Genomic DNA, 23,474 nt, shown 5'->3' on the forward strand with positions numbered 1-23,474 from the left:
AATATATAACTAACATATACAAAAACATTATAAAATTTATATTAATAGAATTAAGTAACATAAATAAACAATAAAAATATTAAATTAACATGAAAAAATGCTTTGAAAATATTAAAAAATTTAAATAATAGCATATAAACATACTTGAAATAGTGCAATGACAAGAATCCAGAGGAGAATGATAGAAAATGATGTAGCAGGCTAACCAATCAAACATGTTCACTCCAATGTCCAAATCAAAATCACACATTGTACAAATGAACAGTTGGAAAAAATGGCATTTTTGAAAGTGAAATCACTATAAAATATGTTTGGGCAAACTTATTAATGAGGTATGTTCACCCAAACATACTTCATAAATATGAATTATGTTCGCGTGAACATAACTAGAATGTTCGTCCGAACATATGATAAATCTGATATGTAGATTTTGCCATTTCTTCGATTTCCTTCATCCCACAAAAGTGGAACCCATTATTGTGAGTTCACCCAATAGGGTCCATCCTCTAACAAGGAATATTTATGTTTGTACATCATCTTGTGGGTCCCATCCCCACTAGGGTTTTCTCTCTAATCAAGGGTTTCCCTAGTTAACATATCTAGTGTTAATTGTGCATGAGTATCTTATTATGGTTTCTAGTTATATTTCTCATATGGTTAAAGTTTAATAAGGCTGATAATTGATTAACCCCCCCACCCCACCCCGCCCCACGCCCCCCTCTCAGTTATATTGGTGGACTATATATTCTAACAAAATATTTGTGTTCAATTGTGTAGATGCTTATTGTGTTGCATGTTTATTCCATGTTAACTATTTATTGTCGTAACTTGGTAGAAGATGGAAGTTTATTTTGATACTCAATATATTAATTTGATAGTGCAATGCAAAGTTTATATTAGTTTAAGGTATGATCTTAGATCCGATTACCAAGTAAATGATCTAAAAGTTTAAAGAGTTTAAGTTGGTGAAAATTATTTCTAAGGCCAGTAAGATAAATGGTTATAATTGCTTCTCCCTCTCTTAGTTATCTAAAATTGGTATCATAGTCAAGTTCTTGAAGGAAAACTTTGAAGTGACTTATGCTAAAGATAAAAAAAAAAAGTATAAGAGAGAGGTACCAAAGATGAACAAGGATAATTTCTCTTCATGGAAAAGTAGGATAAGATTGCATCTATTTGGGATTGGGGATAAACATTATACTATCTAAAAAACCAATACACTCCTCAAAACCCTCCTATGATATTAGAGGAGATGAACCATGATGGGACTCAAAAATCCATTCCTCTTTTGAGTCACTTTGAGCCCTGTAAACACATTTTTATGCTTATGTACCTAGCTGTCCTCTTGAGGCCTAAGAGGTGTTTTATATTTCTAACACCTTAGATTCAAAATGTCTATGCATTCTATAATGATAAACTATCATTCCAAATCATTCTATGAAGTTCTGTTTTGAGCAGTGTTCATTTCTACATTTTTTGCCTAAGTATCAAACAACGACAAGAGGCATAATTCTCATTTCAATATCTTGTACTTGGTAGTTTTTCATGACTCGCCACTTTGGGATTGTTTAGTATTCATATCAATGAACCAATCTTTCAAATTTCAAGTCATTTCAATATGTTTTGATCAAGTTTTGAGTCCCTCAAAATTGGTTACTTATCTTTGTCATGCTGATGCAAAATGCCCTGAATTTCAGGAGGCCCTATTTGACCAATTATAACTTTGACCAATTTGACCATACTAAGAAAATTCCTTTTGTATTGCATTCTAGAGGTCACACGGTACATGCTAGATTTGACCCTATGACGAATCTGTTTGATCATTTTTCAAACATGATTCCAAATGTAATTTATAACTTTTTACTGGTGTCATAAAATGCAGATTTATTAGTACCCCCAATTTGGGATGTTGTATTTCCAAATCCTTAATAGATGAGATCAAATAGTTTATACCACTGCATTCTACTATGAGAATACTTCAAGTATGCTAGTTTTTAAACCTTGACAAATTTGTCTGTACACTTTCCCCAGTCCTTTCCATTTGTGAAAACCTCTATTCTGCTGATGTTCATTGTCCTACAATTTTGAGTACCTAATTTCAACTGCTAGCCAAATGCATCTGGTTATTCATCATGAGCCCAAATCATATAATTATATTCTCCTCATGGCAATGAACTAATTCTCTAATTTTTAAGCCTTCAAGTATTTGTTTGCCCAGTTTTTGAAGCCAAGTCCAAATGCACTTTCCTATTTTCTAACATGTTTTGTTGCAGATAGTTTTAACTAAACAACTTCAACAATCAATATCTTTTGACCCCAGAGTCATCATGAGATGAGATCTAGTAGGTTGCAAGAATGTGGAGCAAAGTTTTAGCATGCCAGTTCTTAGAGCCTGATTACTTGTTTCAATTAGTTTTTGAAGCTAGTTTCAAAAGTACCTGGGCATAAAATTCAAAGTTTTTAGATAAGTTGAAAATGAGTTCTAAATTATAGTTCAATTGTCAAATTTGAATCCAATCAATTGTTAATTTTATTATGATCACCAAGTTTTTTTTCATTTTACATATATTATCATTAATCAAGCTTTGAAAAATGTGTGGAATGAGGTTTAAGAAAGTCCAAAGAAATATTGATTATTAATATGCTATTGTCAAATGTGGAAGTGGGCATCTTCCAAATGAGTTTCATGCCAAAGTGATGTAGCTTATAGTTTTATAAGTATCATGAGTTTTCTATGCAATATTAGAGCAACATAGTAGTGCTTTGATATTTCAAAATGGAGTTCAAATGTAAAATGGGCCTACGAGCCTAAATAGATAGAATCTTTGTAGAATGATTGTTCTGTTAGAAAGCCATGATGCATTATAGTTTCAAATTTACTTCTATATAGAGGAAATAATAATTTGGGAAAGGAACATATTGTAAACAAGGTCTAACCATATGTTCATTGTGATCAGCATTGACTAAGTGCTTATTACAAATTGGATGGTAGCCCAATGAGAAGTGGAGATGGCATAGTTTAGTGAGAAGTCCACATAAGAGGAACAAGAGAGCTATAGATGCTTTAAGTCATCTTCCAACACCTGAGGGAATTGAGTGGAGAAGCTAAGAGGAAGAAAGGGCATGGGCTATGAAAAGAAATTAGAGACACCTAAAGAGAGCATCCATATAGAGAACGACAGAAGGGAGGAGCTCCACAATGGTCATAGGCAAGGGCATCCATGGCACAAAAAGGGATGACAGGTAGTAAAAAACCACATCACAAATATAAAAGGTAGTAGCATGAAAGGTGAAAGGGATCCATAACAAATCTACAACATGAAAGAGAATCCCCATGCAAGGAACAACACTCTACAACATTAAAGGACAACAAGGTTTAATAAGGTCGCAATAAAAAAATAGAAGAACATCAAAACTATTGTATCACGTAAGGATTGGAGGTGGAATTCCATAGCTAGGAGAAAGTACATTGAGTAGTAGAGGAAGACACGACAGGGGAGGCATTTTATGTAGTGAGCAAGCCCTTGTTTTGAACGGTATTGGTTTGTCTTTTTCCCATTTACAATGGAAATGGTGCTACAAATGAAGGGAATCACTCTACCACTAGCTATGTATGAGGGTGGATCATGTTGCCGAATGTCATGTTGCCCCTGCAATGTTTGATCAATGGATTCTAAAAGAGGAGGGTTGCTAACATTTTGATCTAAAATCAGAGAGAGCCATTGATTTACCCAACACATGACTCCAACCTCCATGAGATATGCACAAGTTGTGGAGTCCCACTGAAATGTGGATCTGTTAGCAAAAAGGGTCTATTTTCTCAGCAAGGAATGAAAGAGATGGCAAAATGTTTCAAGCTACATTGAGGGGAGGGTCAAACTTGTGGGATATAGATATTTTGGTTTTACAAGCCCATAAAGAGTTCACGCTTATGGACAATGTGGAGCTTGTATGGAGGGCCCCACCCATCTGGCTAATTGAAAGTTGACAAGAACAAGTTTTGACCTCCCAAAAAAAGGGTGCCGCATGGCACATGTTGGAGAGAGTTCATAGGATTACAAGGTTTAGAGAGAAAGCTTATGATACTATGAACTGGTCGTGATAGCCAAAGGCTAAGTTTGGAGGTCTGAGATATTACACCATTAGGAGATCATGAGAAGAAAAAATTGAAGAGAAGATGCTATGAATATTGGAGTTATTGTGAGATTGGGGAGGTAAAGATGGAGTGTTATGATCTTAAGCTAAATGTAAAATCTTAATCTTCATATATTTGTTGAGATTTACTTCTGGGGGGGGGGGTGAATCAAAAGTAACTAACTTTAACCATTTTAATTTACTTTATCTAAAACCATTCACATGCATCTAATTTACCAAATAAACATAAAAGTAAAGACATGCATGAAAATAGACAACACACAAATTTGGTAACCCAGAAACCCTCCAAAGCGAGAAGGTAAAATTGGGGTGGGGATGACACCCACAAAATATCACTACAGCTATGTGTAATTGTTCAAGGATACAATATTTGACCACTTCCAATGGTCTGCCCTATGAAAGGCCTATCCTATTAAAGACTTTACACTCTGTTAAAAGTGACCTGGTTAAAGGATTTCACTACCCTGCTAAAAGTAGGCCTTGTTAAAGGACATGTGTACATTCATTTGGAATGCCAACCTATTAAAGGATTACAAATGGTTGTTAGGCCAACCTAAGTCCATAGGATTTCCATATCTAATAAAATTGTTAGAGAGTATTAGAAAGTGTTTGACTTGTTAGCTTTGCAATCTTTAATTGCTGATTCAAGATCCTTGTTTTGCTCTTACTGATCTGATCCTTGCTCGATCTGATATGTCACTCTACATGGTTCTGATACTCTGTTCTTCAATAACTAGATTCTTCAATGCTGCTCTATTCTCCACTAAGTCATTTACCATTATGTACTTCGCTATATTTCACCCATACACTTCTTCTGCACATCCTCTCTCTTGCATAATAGGGCTTCATCCTTCTTTTAAAGATTTCAAAGACTTAGGGTTAGGTATGAATCTATGATCAATATTAAAGCTTCATTTACCACTCATTACTTGCTCTTTTCCTATTGGTTGTATGCCTTCTCAATTTTTCTTATTGGTTGCATGCTGATTGCATTCGAGATTCATTCCATGTCAGCTCCAAAAATGGTTTACATCTGAGTTTGTGAAGGCACAAACTTGTATGCTAATTCTGTGTTACTCAGCACATACTAGTTGCTAATACTTGACATATATAGAAAAATTGGCTCACTCGGCATCTATAGTGATTCAACACCTATACTTTTCTTGGCACTTGAACTTTACTTGACACCTGAAGTTCACTCGACACCTATTGAATTCTCTGGCTTGACATACACTGTAGCTTGGCTTCTATATTATACTTGGCATTAATTGAAGAATTGGTTAAGTGTGTTGACACTCAAATGTTAAAACCAATCTGGGACTAACAATCTCCCCCTTTAACATGAGTGGCAAAAAAACTTGACTAAACATTATGAATTTGATGTTTATGAGTATACTACATATTCTTGTTCGACATATGTATAAGACTTCAAAAAACTTCAAAAACTTATTCAAAAATTTTGTATACCTGTAACCAAAATTCTTGTGCTGATATATTTGACACTCTTTGCCTTATCTGCCTTTGTATGTATTTGTGTACCCTATTTCTACTTCCTGTACTTTGTATTTGTTCCCTGTCAAATCCTCTTGTAGTTTTACATCCTTTTTTACTTTATTACTTCCTCAAAAATGGGAATATGAATATCTCCCCTTTTGATATTCTTTATTGCTTCCATCAAAGAATGTATTATGTAACCATTTTCTTATTCACATCTACTCATTCAATGAATTATACTCCCCCTTTTATTAGATGCAATAAATAGTGAATGAATATTCTTATTCTCCCCCTTTTTTGACACTGATGTCAAAGGGTCCTAAGGATGAATATAATACTTTGCCAAGAATGTTTTATTTACCTCCATAATCATCTTGAGAGAAGAATCCCAATTGTCTAAAGCTATCTCCAATGACTTGTGTTGGATGGTTGTCTCTACTACAACATGAACGAGGCCTTCCAAAGTAGAAAGATTTAGGTCTTTCTTTAGTACATTTTCTACATAGGCCTACTCCTTGTGGAGTACTTCCAAATGTGGAGTTATGGAGGATTGAATCTGCACCAATTTAGACTTAATATTGGCCTCTTCTGCTGTCAATATAGCTAATTCTTTTTGTATGTGAAGCATTGCTGCAAAATGCTTCTCACTTTGAGCTAGATCTTTTAGTAATTAAGTGCTATTATTCTTTTTTTGGTTTCTTGTGTGAAATACGAGGAATCATACAATTTGGTGTATAATGAAAATACGTTCTCAAGTACCTTTTTCACTTTTTCAATCTTCTTTGCCAATTCAACCTGTAAAAGTGCTATTTCACTTGATATCTTCTCATTTACTTTCATCTAAATTTTTTTTTTTGACCATTCCAATAATTTGACATTAGTTTCTAAGTCCTCATTCTATGCTTGGTCCACAATATTGGATAGTTTCTCCATTATGGGCTAAGTTTCATTAGGTACTTGCAAGCTAAATGCATCAAGAAAAATTTCTTTGATTTTAACCAATGCTTGCTTCTACCTATACTCATTTCTAAGTATCTCTTGCCTCCTCCTCCTTTCTAGTGCCTCTTGCACTTCATTTATCTGTTGCAGGTTCATGGTTCTTGAGTCATAGCTTGGTATGACTGTTTCTTCATAAAATGCAGGGTCTCCATAGTGAAGTACCCTTGCAACCTTGGTAGTGCTCGAGCCTGTTGTTGAAATTTGCAATGGTACTGCATCAGTGCTCAACTTCTTATTGGGGGTCCCCAAGGTAGGCAAGTTTACCAATGTTTGTATTGCCTCCTGCTCCTTAGGGATTTTCTCTACTTCTTTCTCCTCTATTATAATGCCTTGATAAATGATGACAATTTGAGGAGGTGCACCTTGGGTTTGTGTTGCAGGAACATCTTGTCCTATTTGTTCCTTTTTTTACTCCTTGGCAATAGTTGTTACCTTCATTTTAGAATCAATTTTTGCAATTTTGTCTTGTACTTCTTTCTCTTTGGGTTGATCTACTCTAGTTGTGGGAGGTTGTGAGGATTATTCTTGTGTGCTTTCTTTCTACCTTGTTATTTCTACTACAACTTTTTGTAACTCATCAACACTCAGCACAACTAGATTTTTATAAAGTTGTGCCTATAATGTTGATTGGTGAAGGATCTTCTTGAGATACTCTGTAGTCAAAGGATTGATGTTCTGAGCTAAAGTGTCAGGAACATCTTGTACAGTTGTTGTCTCTACAGGTGTTGTGTGTGGAGGGCTTTATGGTGGTAGTTGGGTGTCTTGGACACTTTGTTTAGTCTAATGCTCTTCAACTATTGCCTCTTCACCATGTGTTGTTTTCACTATCTCTTTTTCTATCTCTTTCTCTCCTTCATCTTTTTCTTGCTCTCCTTCTTTTTCTTTCTCTTTCTCTTTGTCTTCATCATTCCTACCCTCAAATGGGTCTTCCTATCCTTCCTTTACAGATGTCAAACCATATATTAATTTCCACATTTGTGTGGATTTTTGGACAACATCTTGAATCTAATTTTGCAAAATATTGAAGGCTCTGTATTTGGGTGCAAATTTTCTCCCATGCTTTTTGCTAGCCTTTGTTATTTGACCTTTAGTAAGGTGTAGCATTACATGAGCTAGTGTAGACTCTCTTATTTCTTTGTCCATTTTGAGATAGTAATGCCACTTATTTTCCACTAATGAGTTAGCTCCTTAGGAATTGAAGTGTCTAGTTCAAGTGGGGTTGTCTTGAACTTAGCCATCATAGTGTAGATGGATTCTTCCACTATGTTTTATTGTTCTTTTGACAACTTATTAAAATCTATGGTCTTTAGACCAGATACATCTACATTATCTCTTATATTATTGAAAATATTTTCTAATTTAGATGTGGTAGGATGTCTTACCAATCTAAATTGATCTTCATTAGACTTTATTCTTTCCTCATTTGATTCTGGAGGTACACCATACTTCCTCCTCTTTTTTTGCTCGACAGGTCCTACTTTTTCTGTTGCCTTTTGTTTTTCTTACTCTTTTACTCCTTGTGTTGTAGTCGTAGTGTTAGCCCTTGTAGTTGTCTTGGTTGGGCTTGGCTTTGTAGGTTTCTTCTTCTTCCCTACGGGTTGGGCAATTGGTTGCTTCTAAGCTTTTCTTTTCTTTTTCTTAGCCTTTGGTGCTTCTTGCTTGGCACCTTCTTCTTCATCTACATCTTCTCCCATACCTTGGGTTAGGGAAAGTGGCCCTTGATCTTGCTCTTCTTCATCACCCTTGGCATCTTCACCTTCTACTTCAGCTTCCTCTATAATACCTTCCCCAAATTTTTCTTTAAGCTTCTTGACAAGCTTGTCTTTTTTCTTCAAAGTGGAGGCAGTCTTCAACTCAATATCCACTTTGGATTTCACCTATTTATCTCATATCCAAGAGGTCTTAGCGATCTCACTCTTGGTATGGCCACTTGTATGTATGTGTAATCAATATCTACAAGAAAAAAAACTTCATTTACATGTTTCTCTACCAAAGAAATTGGAATTTTGAGCCTCTATTTCATTGATTTCTTAAAATCCTCTAAATAACTAGTCATCAAGGTCTAAAAATTAGCTCCCATCTTCTCTATGTATTCATTTACCTGAGCTATGATTGACCTATAATTCTTCCATGCCACTTTACCAAAAGAAGGGAATTCATTATGTACATAAAAGAAAATACATATCAAAATTGCACCAAATTTGCATTGTGCTCCTTTTGTTCTTCTGATTGTTGCCAAATTTTCATTGATCTGTTGTAGTTGTAGCTCTGCAAGATCATATGTATGATCCTTCTTCACCAATTTATATCCTACATCCACTACAATATAAGGTACACTATTGAGTTTGCTAGACTAGTAGAATTTTTGTGCAATGACCCTTACTACAAAGTCAACTAGAGGGTCTTGGATTGTGTCAATTGTCATCCCTCTTTTATTCCATTTTGCACCTTTGTTCTTCTCAATTGCCTCCTTAGAGTCACTTCTAAGGGCCTTTGGCTGATCTAAGGTTGGGTACCCTATCACTCTATGTAAAATCCTCTTTTTGATCTTTAGGGGGCTGTCCTCCAACCATAAGCTACCATCATGCACTCTACTCAACACTAGCCTAACTTTCTATTTTGAACATGGTAGGAAATTCTAGGGCACACATTAAACCCTTCCTTTCAACAATTTTGTATTCTTCCTTCAACACTCTATTGTCACACAATTTCTCATATGCCTCCCTCATTTCCATATCACTTATGGCTCCTATCTTGTAGTTATAAGATTTCCTTACATCTTGAACCATTACAACCTTTGGGGGTATGATGGAAAGGGCTCCAACTAGGTCATTCTTGTATGCAACCTCTGGGATTGGATGAAAATTATTTTGCCTAACCTCCTTGGATACTAATTGAACTTCAAATGTTTCCTTTTCCTGAGTTTTTCTTGAGCTAGATGATATTTTACCAAACTAGGGTTTCAACACAAAGAAAACACGAAACTGCATAGCTTAGCACAGTCGTAAATACCTTAAAATTGATGGAATCTTGTTGGAATGTTGTTGAAATGTTCTTACACACTAGTTTCTTTGCTTTGGATTCACTCTACACTCTTTCTTGTCTTTGCTCATCATTCTCAATGAAGAAAATTGAATGAAAAATACAATAATATACCCTATTTCCATCTCATTTAATGCTTAGTATGTTTACACCTGTCCTCGTAGCTTCTAAAGGATTCTACATTACTCAGCTTCAACTGAGATTTCTTCTTCACTCAACTTCCTCTACCAACTTAGCTTGTACTTAATCTTTACTCGACATCTAAGGGCAACTTGACAATACTTGTAATCTCTAAAAAAAAATTAGTTGTGCATGTTTGTTTATGCTGATCTATTTTTTTTCAATATTTTCTTTTCTAGGAATTGATGCATGATGAAACCTTGTAAATTAGTCCCTTATGCCTTCTTTTGCTTAGTTTGATGAAGTGTGACCACTTGACATGTTAGTGAAGTGATCCTTTCATTTGATGTGCTACTCCCATCTTTTTTCTTCCATGTCTTGTTCATCTCTCCTTTGATCTATTTAGCATTTGCCTTCTCTTTACCTTTGTCATTCTTTGAGCTGGGTGCCTTTGACTTTGTTGGGCAATTCCTGCCAATATGACTAGTCTTCAAGCAACTGAAACATGTGGTTTGGCTCAACCATCTTCTGTAATTCCCTCTAAAATGTGTCCTTATGCAGTTTTTAGGAATGTGTCCATATTCTTGATAGTAATGACAACTATACCTAGTGCTGTAGTCCCAATTGTTGTGATGACTATGGTTACCTTCCCTTGTTGCCTAATTTGATGTCCACATGGGCTTTGATCTACACTCAAATGCTCTATGTCCATACTTCTTGCAATTGTAGCAGTGACCTTCCAATTTTGGTGTATTGATAGTCTTAGTCCTACAGTTATGTGCTTGATGTCCTTGTTTTTTGCACTTATGACAATAACTTGCATTCTTAAGCTTGTCATGCTGATCGGCATTATTGCTCCTGCATACATTAGAAATATGTCCCTTTTTACCATAGACATGACAAGTAGGTTTAGTGTTCTTACTTCTGTTACTCATTTCTTCTACAGTCTTGGAGGACTCTCCTTTTTCAGTGCTAATGTAACCTAGTCCTAAAGTATCATTACTAGATCTTGGTGATTTAAGTAGCTACTCAAAGTACTTGATGGCCTCATTGGGTTTTTTGAAACTTTTTGCAATCTCCTTTTCTCTTTTCAGGTCATTTTGCAATTGTTTATTTTGTATCTTTAGTGTAGAGATCTCAATGTCCCTGACATTTAGTTCATGATGTGCATTCATCATCTAACTTAGGGTGTCTAGCTGCATGTTTGAGATTCTTGCAAGCTCAGTTGACTTTTCTTTTAGTCTGTTGGCTAGGTTTTTCTTGTCTTCTTCTAGCATAGCCTTGTCTTCAATGACTCTTTTCTTCTATTCAGTTACCTCACAAAGCATCATGGCTTGTGATTCTTGTTCAAGCTTGAGCATTTTGATTTTTTCTTCTTGAGTTCTATTCTTGTCCATCAGGTTTGCCATTGCTACATCAAACTCTTTGGAATATCCATTTGAAAATAGATTTGAGGTGTCAATTTCCTTGAACTATGTGTCATTCTTAGCTATGGCAATCTCTTTTCTTCTTTTTAAGGATTCCTTAGTTCTCCTCTAGCTTCTTCCAAATCACGTAAAGCAAGTCATATGTCAATTGCCTAATTCTCTAGGATCTTCCCAAGTTTGTAGACTTCTATTTCCAAATCTTTTCTCCAAGTTGTAAGGCTCCTTCTTGTGACAACTTAGCTCTAATACCAGTTGTTGGAATTAACAAGTGGGAAGATTTACTTCTAAGGGGGGGGGGGGAGGGGGTGTGAATCAAAAGTAACTAACTTTAACCCTTTTAAATTTATTTATCTAAAACCATTCACATGCATGTAATTTAACAGATAAACATAAAAGTAAAGATATGCATGAAAATAGACAACACACAAATTTGGTAACCTAGAAACCCTCCAAAATGAGAACGTAAAATTGGGTTGGGGATGACACCCACAAAATATCACTATAGGAATGTGTAACTATTCAAAGTTACAATGTTTGACCACTTCCAATGGTCTACCCTATGAAAGGCCTATCCTATTAAAGACTTTACACTTTGTTAAAAGTGACCTGGTTAAAGAATTTCACTACCCTGCTAAAAGTAGGCCTTGTTAAAGGATTTTTGTATATTCACTTGGAATGCCACCCTATTAAAGGATTTACAAATGGTTGCTAGGCCAACCTAAGTCCATAGGATTTCCATATCTAATTCAATTGCTAAAGAGTATTGGAAAGCCTTTGACTTGTTAGCTTTGCAATCTTCAATTGTTGATTCCAGATCCTTGTTCTACTCTTGCTGATATGATCCTTTCTTGATCTAATATGTCACTCTATGTGGTTCTGATACTTTGTTCTTCAATAACTGCATTCTGCAATGTTGCTCTCTTCTCCACTAAATCATTTACCCTTCTTCACTTTGCTATATTTCACCCATACACTTCTTCTGTGCATCCTCTATCTTGCATAATAGGGCTTCATCCTCCTTTTAAAGATTTAGAAGACTTAGGGTTAGGTATAAATCTACAATCAATATTAAATCTTGATTTCCCACTCATTACTTTTACTTTTCCTATTGGTTGCATGCGTTCTCCATTTTTCTTATTGGTTGAATGCTAATTGCATTGGTAATGTGAAAGATTCAATCTTATCTTTGAGATCCTTCATTATTCATTCCATGTCAGCTCCAAAAATGGTTTACATCTAAGTTTGTGAAGGCACAAACTCGTATACTAATTCTGTGTTACTCAACACATTATAGTAGCTAATGCTCGACACATATAGAAAAATTGGCTTACTCGGCATCTATAGTAATCCTGTTTCACTCAGCATCTATTGTGACTCGACACCTATAGTTTGATCAGCACTTGAACTTTACTCGACACCTATAGATTGCTCGACACCTGAAGTTTACTCGACACCTGTTGAATTCTTTGTCTTGGCATACACTGTAGCTTAGATTCTATATTATACTCAGCATTAACTAAAGAATTGGTTAAGTATGTTGACACTCAAATGTCAAAACCAATTTGTGACTAACAGATATTATGATTTCACTATAAGTTCGTAGGAGCGTAATATTGTAATATTGTAATAATGTGGGGCCTGTCTTGGTGAAGTGGCAAATAGAAAATTGACAAGTGGGATGAGATAATGGATAAAATGTAATATTTAAATTGAAATGCTTCCAGATGTGCATTCATTCTAAAAATTGAAGATTTGAATAAATTTAATGATTTTATATAGTTTTAACTACATAATATTTTTTTTTTCATTTTTTATACTCTATTCATAACTTGGGGCTTGAATTTTCAAATACATCTTAATGGCATTGTTTTCATCCAAAATGTACAGTATCATATACCGATGAAACCATGAAAAGATGCACTATCCATTTTTGGAGTTGGTTTTTATGCAAGTATTAACTAGAAGTATCTACATGAGGTTTTAGCTTTTTGGGACATCCTCATTTTAAAATATTAGATTCGATATTTTTACATCAAATACAATTAGAATTAGATTAGATATACATGAAATTATATTTTTCTAGCTATAAGGGTAGAATTGGATGTTTTAGAGGCAGTTGGGAGCAATGAAATTTTTGTTGACAAGGGTAGTTGACTTTCACAGCAAAAGTAGAACAAGACAAACTAAGATTAGATTTGAAACTTCTTAAATCTTATTAGCTATCTGATTTTCTTTCAGAAGAGACTTTTGTTAATTACTTTAAGGAGATTTTTTTCAAATACTCTGCAACAACATTAATTAGGATTTGATTTATGGTAGATGGAGAAGAGATAGTTTTCAACAGCAACAGGAAAGGGGAGTTTTCAGTAGGACACATGTTAGATTCAAAATAGGAATCAAGAACTTATGAGAATAAAAGCATCAAGAACTTATTCTCAAAATTGAATTTAAGTTCTTAGATTAAATGCATATCTCATTTTAGATCACTTGCACACTCATATAGATTTAATTGCATCAAAACCTTTCATTCTAGAAAGGTCTAGTTGCCTGCATCTCAACTCTGAGAGCATAAAACTGGCAAAATCCTCCTGGATAGAAGAAACTAGGTCATCTTGCAGGATTCCTCTTGGGTGAATAATCTTATTTTTATTCTAGGATGAATCCACATACAAGGACCATGTTGAAGTGTGTGTGTGAAGTCTAACAATAGGAATCAAGAACCACCAAGGAATGACAAAGAGAAAGACTATGAAACCAATGAGGAATAGGAAGAGGTGGAAATACTTCTTGAACACATAGAAAAATGTCAAAGTGACAAAAAATTTCAAAAGGTCATGGGAATTCTACTCAACAAAGAGAAAGAAAGGTACTTTCTCCAACTTGCCCAAGAGGGAGCTAAGCTACCCTCTTATTTCAACATGGAAACCATGATCACACTTGAAGAGGAAATTGAGACTTCAAAACTCATAAAGCAACTAAAAATTATGCAAGATCAACTAGCTCAGATGATGCAGGAAAAGGATAAACCTGCTAAAACATACACTTAGATGCTCTTTGTCCATTTCCATTTGACAAGAGCATAGACATGCCTACTTTCCCATGAGGAGTAGAACTACCTAAGTATGAAAAATACTTTGAAACCACTGATCCCCAAGATCAATTGTGGGAATTTGGGGCATTATCTATGGAATTTATGCATAACTAGACATCTCATGCATTTATTCCCCAGAAGTCTAGGTGGTCAGGCTTTGGAGTGGTTCTCACACTTGCCTCTTGGTATCAAGACATTTGACAAAATTGCCAACTTTTTTGTCCAGCAGTATTCTCATAACATTCAACACCCTATCAATATTTGAGATCTATGTAACCTTAAGAAAAAATTTGGGGAGCCCTTCCTCACATTCCTCCAAAGATGGAGATAATTTTACACTAAGTATTCATGCAAAATTCTAGAAACAGAAAAGCTTGACATTTTCACTAATAATCTCCTACCTGATTTGGAGTTTGAGTCCAAATTCAAGGTCTATGTACCTTTGAAGACATTATCACACAAGCTATCCACATTGAGGAATTTATGGTAAAAAAGGGTGACCTTACTCTTCAGAATGATACAAAACAAGATTTCACCTCTAAGAAGGATAAAACCAAATATGTGAACAAGAACTAAGAAATTGTACATGATGGGGTTGTTGAAAATGTCACTCCAAACCTACTAAGGCAACATTTAATCTTATAGATGGTCTCAATGTGGCCAAAAATTTTGAGAAGCCTCCTCCTGACAACAAGACATCTAAGAAAAAATTGAGAAACTCATGGGCCACATGCCCTAAGTGAGAATATACACCCCTGAGTGAACCTTTGGATGTGGTTTACAAAATATTGTTAAAACACAAGCTTATTTCACCATTGGACAACCCTCACCCCTATGATCCATAGCCATGCCCCCCATGGTGGAATGAAACCTCATTCTATGAGTATCACCAAAATAAGGGGCACAAAACTAGCAATTGCATAAACTTGCACCAAAAAATCCAAGACATGATTGGTGCTGGTGAACTTGTGGTAGATGGACATAAAAAGGACTCAGATCTCAAGGCCTTCAAAGATCCTTTCTTGGATTATCAAAAAGGAGAGATTTCAATACCAAAACCCAACAACAAGGTTAGCTATGCATACTCTAATGATGACAATGTGATCAACATGGTTGAACCTGTGGATTCTCAAATACTGCAACATCATTACCACCAAGGGAAAACAAGATAATGATAAACCCAAGACACCGTTTGTCTTGAGAGGTCCTACTTCCAACACAATAGGCAATACACCTTTGCAACACTATGCTAATGCTATCACATGTCTTGTGCCAAGCTAGTGCTTAAAGGCCCTGTGCCTTCTACTCCCGATCCTGAACAACATATAGACAAAGCCCTTGCTGGTCCATCTGGAAAAGGTGCAAAACTCACAATGAATTAAACAACAACCAGTTATAGTGTTCTTGATCAATTGAAATGAACTAATGCTTGAATCTCTATCTTCGAGCTACTTAAAATCTCACCTGCTCACAAGCATATTCTAGACAAAGCCCTCACTAAGGTGAACATTCCTTGAGATATTGATCTTGAGTGATTTCAATCCATGGTAGGTCACTTGACCTCACCTTTATTTATGTCCTTCTTTGAGGAATATGATAACTCATTGAGTCACCCACACAATCAACCTTTACACATTGAGGTCATGATACATCAGGCACATGTTCATCTGGTACTCATTGATAATGGCATTGGCTTAAACATTATCTCTACAACTTTTCTTAGACAATTGAATTATTCCAAGGACTCTATTGATCCTTGATGCAAGATCACTATCAAAGCATATGATGAAGTTGAACAAAAGCCTCTAGGTCTTGTGGTCTTACCAATTCGTGTTAGTCCTATATAAAGGGATGTCACTTGTCAAGTGCTCGATATTCCCTTGGCTTATAACATTCTGCTAGGATGACCATGGATACATGAAATGCATGTTGTACCATCCACATATCATCAATGTGTCAAATTACCATTTCATGGCTTTGAGGTCACTATTCCTACTACTACAAGCTATAACTACAATATGCTCAAAGTTGCTGAAAATTTCATCCTCGCTAATAGGGAGTCCAATGATTATCATGACAATAGGTTGAAAAAAATTGAGCAGTCATTCAAATTGAAAGAAACTAGCATGGGAGAGTACCATATTGAACTAGTGTTGTCATTAACATCTCTTCCAAAGTCTCCTCATCATTATGGGAGACCTTCAGAGGTGAAGAAACTGTTTGTGTTGACAACTCAAACCAAATATAATGGCACTTTTGTGCCCCTAGAGGATGAAAGTGAAAATAGAACCATTGATACATGGCTTTGCAAAGAAGAGATTACAATACACTTAACAGAGCAAGCTCAAGAAATCACTCCTGAGAAATATGGGCCTAGTCTTAGGCTCATGAAGCATTTTGGCTAAAAGGGAACTTGCCCTATTGAGTGCAATAACAATGGCCTAATTGATCCTATCAAGGCAACAACTTGAATCAACAATGATATAACTGGTCTAGGATTTAAGAAGGTTCCTTTCCATTTGGGACCTAACAAATTCATACCAAAACTTGATAGTTCATCTAAAAATGAGTCACAAGCTAAGTTAGAAACTTGAACAATATAATGATGAGAATCCCTATCGTTATCCTATTCTTCATGATCTTGCTAAATTATTTGTTGAGCCAGATGACTTTGTACCACGTGTTAGCACTGTGCATGATACTAGTGACTCTTCTAAGGACAATACTAATCACCCCAAAGGTCATTTAGAAAAGGAAGTGTCTAGTCAGTCATTGTGTATTGAGTACTTATTTAAGAACCTAGATGATGAAGGTGAGTATGTCCCTATGATTTTTTGGGAGTTCTACAGTCTCTCACCATGTAGCATTGGTTCTAAGGAATATGAGTTTGACTCTCTTTTAGAGGTGACTACTGATAAGGACATTGACCAAGTTCATGTCTATGAAAACAAAATTGAAGTGGGTGAAATGTATAGGGTTAGGTCGGATGGGTCTAATCCAACTAGTGTCCTAGATTCATTAATTGTTGATGTTAGTACTCAAAGGCATTCAAACACACTTGTGGATGAAGTCACTATAGGTCTTGAATTGTTGGTCCAAGCACTTAATGACTATACCATGAACACAATCAAACCTATCACTACTCTTTCACTCACACATCTTGAGCTTATAGACTAGAATCCTAATGCATCTAGTGAAGTCCCCACATTCTAGAATGACTATGCTTTTTCTTGATACCTAAACACTGTAGCATATGTAATGTCTTCCACCAGTGAATAGAGCATCAACATGACTGAAGCTACCATCAAATATCTTAGTCATACAATTAAAAAGAAAAAAAGAAAAAGCTCTAATGGTGAAAACCACTTTGTGGCAGTGTCAAAACCCAAATAAGTAAAAAAAAAAGACGTATCCAAGGGTGAAAACCTCTCTAAGGTGCCCATGGATGAGATATTTGATGCACTTCCAAGTAACTTTCAAGAGAGATCATTAATGTTGATAGAGCTAACACAGCCAATCAACCTAGGTATAGAAGAACATCCTCATATGATACATCTGGCACATTCACTATCTCCTGATGAAAAGGAAGAATTCATTGCCTTTTTCTAAGAGAAGAAGATAAATTTTTCTTTGACATATTTTGACATGCCAAGACTGGATCTTGATCTTATCATGCATCACTTGTCCATCACACCAAGCATTAAACCAATTAAATAGAAACTTCACAAAATGCATCCTCATGTTGCATTGCTCATAAAAGAAGAACTAGAGAAACTTCTAAAATCAGGATTCATCCATGCAATTGATTACGTTAAATGGATATCCAACATTGTCCTAGTCTCCAAGCACAAAAAATCTATTAGAGTTTGTATTGACTACCGTGATCTCAACTTGGCATGTCATAAGGATGATTTTCCACTTCTCAACATTGATATTATAGTGGACATGACAACGGTATATGAGATGTACTTGCTCATGGATGAGTTTTCTAGTTATAATCAAATAAAAATTATGCCAGAAGATTAGGAGAAGATTGCTTTTACTTGTCCATGAGGAAATTTCTGCTGGAATGTAATGCCATTTGGCTTGAAAAATGCTGGTATGACCTATCAGAGAGCAGTAACTACAATCTTCCATGACATGATGCATAAGACCATGGAGGACTACATGGAAGATACCTTGGTCAAAAGTGAAAAATGTAATACTCATCTGCAAGATTTGGGACCCATCCTAGATTGCATGGATAAATTAAGTCTTTGGCTCAATCCTAAGAAATGCACATTTGGTGTCACATTATGAAATTTTTTGGGATACATCATGTCTGCAAAAGGAATTGAGGTGGATCCAAAGAAAGTTCAAGAAATTATGGATATGCCTCCACCTCGAAAGATCGGCCAGATGAGAGGTCTACAAGGAAGACTCCAATCTATTCGTAGGTTTATCTCATAGTTGGCTTATAGATCACAACCCTTCACAAAGACTTTACATAAGAGTGTCAAATTTAACTGGAGTTAGGATTGTGAACAAAGCTTAACACAGATGAAACAATATCTTGCCAATCCACCAATCTTGATGCCTCCTATCTATGGGAAGCCTTTGATTTTGTACATTTCAACAACTAAAACATATTTGGGAATCCTATTAGCTCAATAAGACAACAACAACAAAGAGAGAGCTATTTACTACTTGAGTTGCACACTAATCTATTATGAGAGAAACTACAACATCATTGAGAAAGCTTGCTTGGAAGTCATCTTTTTTTCCTAGAAGTTGAGATACTACATGCTTGCCCACACTACGTGGCTCATGGCTAAAATAGATCCACTAAAGTACTTGCTTAGTAAGGCAGCTCTCACAAGAAGATTGGCTAAGTGGGTTATGATACTTAGTGAGTTTGATATTCAATATGTTGAACGCAAAGCTATCAAGGGACAAGCAATTACAGATCAGCTAGCAGATGCACCTATGTAGAGTCTCCTACCAATAAACATTGATTTTTGTAATGATTCAATTTTGACACTCACACAACAAATGGGGGTCATGTTCTTCAATGGGTCCTTCACACAATAGAGATCTGGTGCTAGATTGCTCTTCATAATAACACAAAGATATTCATTGCCAAAAGGATACAAGATTCTATTTCCTTGTACAAATAACATTGCTGAATACAAGGCTTTGATTAATGGCATGAAGATTTCAGCTAAATGGAGAGTGGATTAGTTAGACATCTTTGGAGACTCTCAGCTAGTAATCATCAAATTTAATGATGTGTATCAAAAAAAGGATGAAAAATTAATTATTCACAAATGCATGGTTGATGACATAAAGAAGTATTTTGCACACATCAGTTTCTAGCAGATTCCTTGAGTAGATAATAAAGTGGCTAATGCTATGGCTACTTTGGCCTTCTTGCTATAGATGCCTAAAAATGATTTCCAACATGAGTTCTTGGTGGAAGCGTTATACTACCCGACCTACGACACCCCTGATTCTAGGATGATCTATTCTATTATAGGAAAAGACTCATCCCACTACCATCACATCTATTCCTATCTCCATAATCAAACCATTCTGGAAGGTCTAACCTAGAATGAGAAATGTTACCTTATCTATAATGCTTCATGGTATGTCATTGTTGCTAATGATCTATATAGGAGAGGTCTCAATAGAAAACTCCTTAGGTGTTTCAAACCCAAAGAGTCCAAATGTGCATTAATTGACATTCATGATGGGATTTACGGATCTCACTCAAATGGCTTGACGCTAGCTCGCAAACTCATTAGAGCTGGTTACTATTGGCTTAAAATGGAGCAAGAAGCTATCAAGTATGCTAGGTCTTATAAGTAGTGTTAACTCCATGGGAATCTAATCCATGCTCTAGCTAGGGAGCTGATTCTCTCTACTACAACATGGCCATTTCAATAATGGGGCTTTGACTTGGTGGGTTAGATTCACCCAACCTCTTATAATGGACATAAATTCATTATCACAGCTACAAACTACTTCATGAAGTGGGTAGAGGCAGCACCTCTCATAGTCACCAATGGAAAAACTATAGCTCTTTTTATAACAAACTACATCATCTGTAGGTATGGTGTACCATCCTCAATAATTACTAACAATGGAGGATAGTTCAAAAAAAAAAAACCTCAAGGAATTATGCAAGAGATTCAAAATCACACAACATTGGTCTTCCATCTATTACCCCAAGGTAATGGCCAGATTGAGGCTTCTAATTAGACAATCCTCATGATCCTCCATCACACAGCCGACAAATCTGGGAGAGACTGGCACCTCTAGTTTAATCCAACCGTGTGGGTATATAGAACAAACATCAGGACTCCAATGGGTATGATTCCCTTTGCTTTGGTTTATGGAGTAGATGTTGTGCTTCCAATAGAGGTTGAGATTCCTACCTTTAGAATCTCTATGAAGGGCCTTATTACTAATGAAGATTATAGGATAGCTTGGCTTTAAGAGCTAGTATTACTAGATGAACATCGACAAGTGGTGTGTGACCATCAATGAGCTTATCAATAGTGAATGTCAAGAAGCTACAATCGAAAAGTTAGGCCACATGACTTCTAGGTGGGTGATGTTGTCCTGAGAGAACCCTAAGAATCAACAACAGTGAGTCCAAAAAGGGAAGTTTGAACCAAACCATCTTGGCCCTTACATCATTATTGCAATGTATGGATCTAGTGCTTACTAGCTTTCCACAGCTGAGGGAGAAGTGCTCAAGAAACCTATCAATGCTCTCCACCTGAAGTGGTTTTACAATCAACAACTCTTTGTACATATCTATATGTCTTGAAAAAAATCCTAAAATTCAAAAAAAGTCCTGAAAAAATTATTACCTTGGTGAAAACCTAGCAATAGGTGCCTTGGTAACACCAAAAAAATTGAAAAATCCAAACAAAAATAATAACCAAAAAAAAAGAGAAAAATTTGAAAAACAAGAAAAGTGCCATTGGTAAAAACTTGGAAACAACCATCATGATAGAAAAAAAAAATGAAAGCTCTGTGAAGAAGGCAAAAACCTGGTAAACAGTGCCTCTTGTTCCCAATTCTCCCTCTCACAACACATCTTCTAGCTTTTTGTACATTTTCTTTACTGCTTTTCTTGCTTTCAGCTCATGTATCCATGGATTAAGTCTTTTCATAGCTTGGGGGCATTCCCCTTCAGTGTCACTCTTTTCGAGATTCTCCTATAAAAGGGTTGTCCACTTTAAGAGCCTTCATCTCATATTGGATGGCTAGGTGTACCTTGACTCCTTTTATATGGATACACCAATAACATTGGTTCTTCTCCTTATCTATTTGAGTGAACTCTTCATGCTACAATACATACTAATACTTGTCCTATTAAGTGAATGTATGGATCACTGCAAGTATACCTAGCACACTTTTGTCTCAAGTTACGAATGCAAGAGTCATTGCAGACATAATACTTATGGAATACTTAGCATTAAATGGATCTCTAATGTGTTTGGTGTGTCTTCCATGCAAGCAACATTTTGGTCATCCTAACATTTATGTTTTGATGCTTATGTTAACTTTCTACAATAAAAAGGGACAAATGTTCTAGTCATTTTAGCTTCTTATGCCTCAAATGCTTACATTTAATCTTGACAAACCTATAACCTATGTCCTATTCATATTCCCATGATTGCAATGTTAGTGGGAGTTGTAGGACATATAGGATTTTTTTTTATGCTTAGTGATGATAAATTGTTGAGGCTTGGTAACTAGACCTAAGGTTGCACTTAACATAGTCTTGCATTACATACGTCACTTGCATAAGAATGCAATTCAATGGCAACTCTATTTCCATCCTTCATGATGGGGGACTATGGATCCCTTCAAATGTAATTGGATTCTCCATGGCTGCACAAGCATTAGGTTCTTTGATTCATATTCACACGCTCCTCGAAGGGATACTTGTCACTGTCAAGCAAAAACATACAACACTTCATGAGATGTTAGTTCATTTCCATATGCATTACATCCATACATCTATCCCATCTACATGAGCAATTCAAATCAAACATACATTCATGCATCCATCAAACATCACATTTACATCTCATAATCATCATATAAGCATCACATGTACATCAAAAGTAAACACAAAGATAGACAATGACAATGACATGAATACAATGAAACTCAGCTCAAAAATCTCATATATATATATATATATATATATATATATATATATATATATATATATATATATATATCAAAGAATGTGTTAGTACAAAAAATGAGTGCTACTTTAGTGCTATCAATAAAAAATGATACAAAATGGTGCTGGCACACCAATTGATACATAGCCAAAATCAAAATTGGTGCTAAACATATCATATGGCTAGCTATGGCCCACACCATCACCTCCAATAGGAGGAGGAGGAGGAGGCAACATATCTAGTCTGGCAGGAGGATGTGCACCCCCAAAATCTCAAGCATACTATGAGAAATTAGGCACCTTCTGAGCCTCATTGGGCACCACTATCGAGTATGCTACAAAATAGTAGGCTGCTCAGGCCATATAAAATCAAACCTCATCCTACAACACCTCTATCCTTTGCTTGGCAACCTACACTCGATCTTGTAACCTCTAAATCTCCTGATCTTGCTTATAGATCCATGCATCCCTTACCATTACGTGTATTTGTAGCTCTCCAATCTGTCGAGAGGCCTATTAGATCTGCTCTCTCTATCACCGTAGTACATCCTGAGATCCTATAGTAGGTTGCTCCTGCATCTCTTCATCGAGCATCTTAGGTGCCTACTCTTTGGGTGCCTACTCTTCCACCCTTGGTCTCTTTCACTGCCTCTTCTCTCAGACACTACCTCCAGCACTTGGGTCTAATCCCATCTGTAATGCAAGAATCTAGACCTATTTGACCCTTTATCTCACCTATGGTGGACCCTATGGCTATGGCTCCTGGGGTACCTACTGTTGTTGTGTCAATTTCTATATTGGTCCCTATACTAGTGTCTATTGGGGAGTTGGTGCTACTCCCCCCAAAGGATCTATGAAGCATGGGAAGGGGTGATTGATATGATATGCCACTGTCACCCCTACATCTGATACCTTAGGGAGGTAGTCCCACTGTGCTGCAACTAGGTTGCGCACATCA

Source organism: Cupressus sempervirens, chromosome 4, assembly GCF_028749045.1.
Source record: "Cupressus sempervirens isolate cs-2001-9-10 chromosome 4, ASM2874904v1, whole genome shotgun sequence".
Classification (NCBI taxonomy): domain Eukaryota; kingdom Viridiplantae; phylum Streptophyta; class Pinopsida; order Cupressales; family Cupressaceae; genus Cupressus; species Cupressus sempervirens.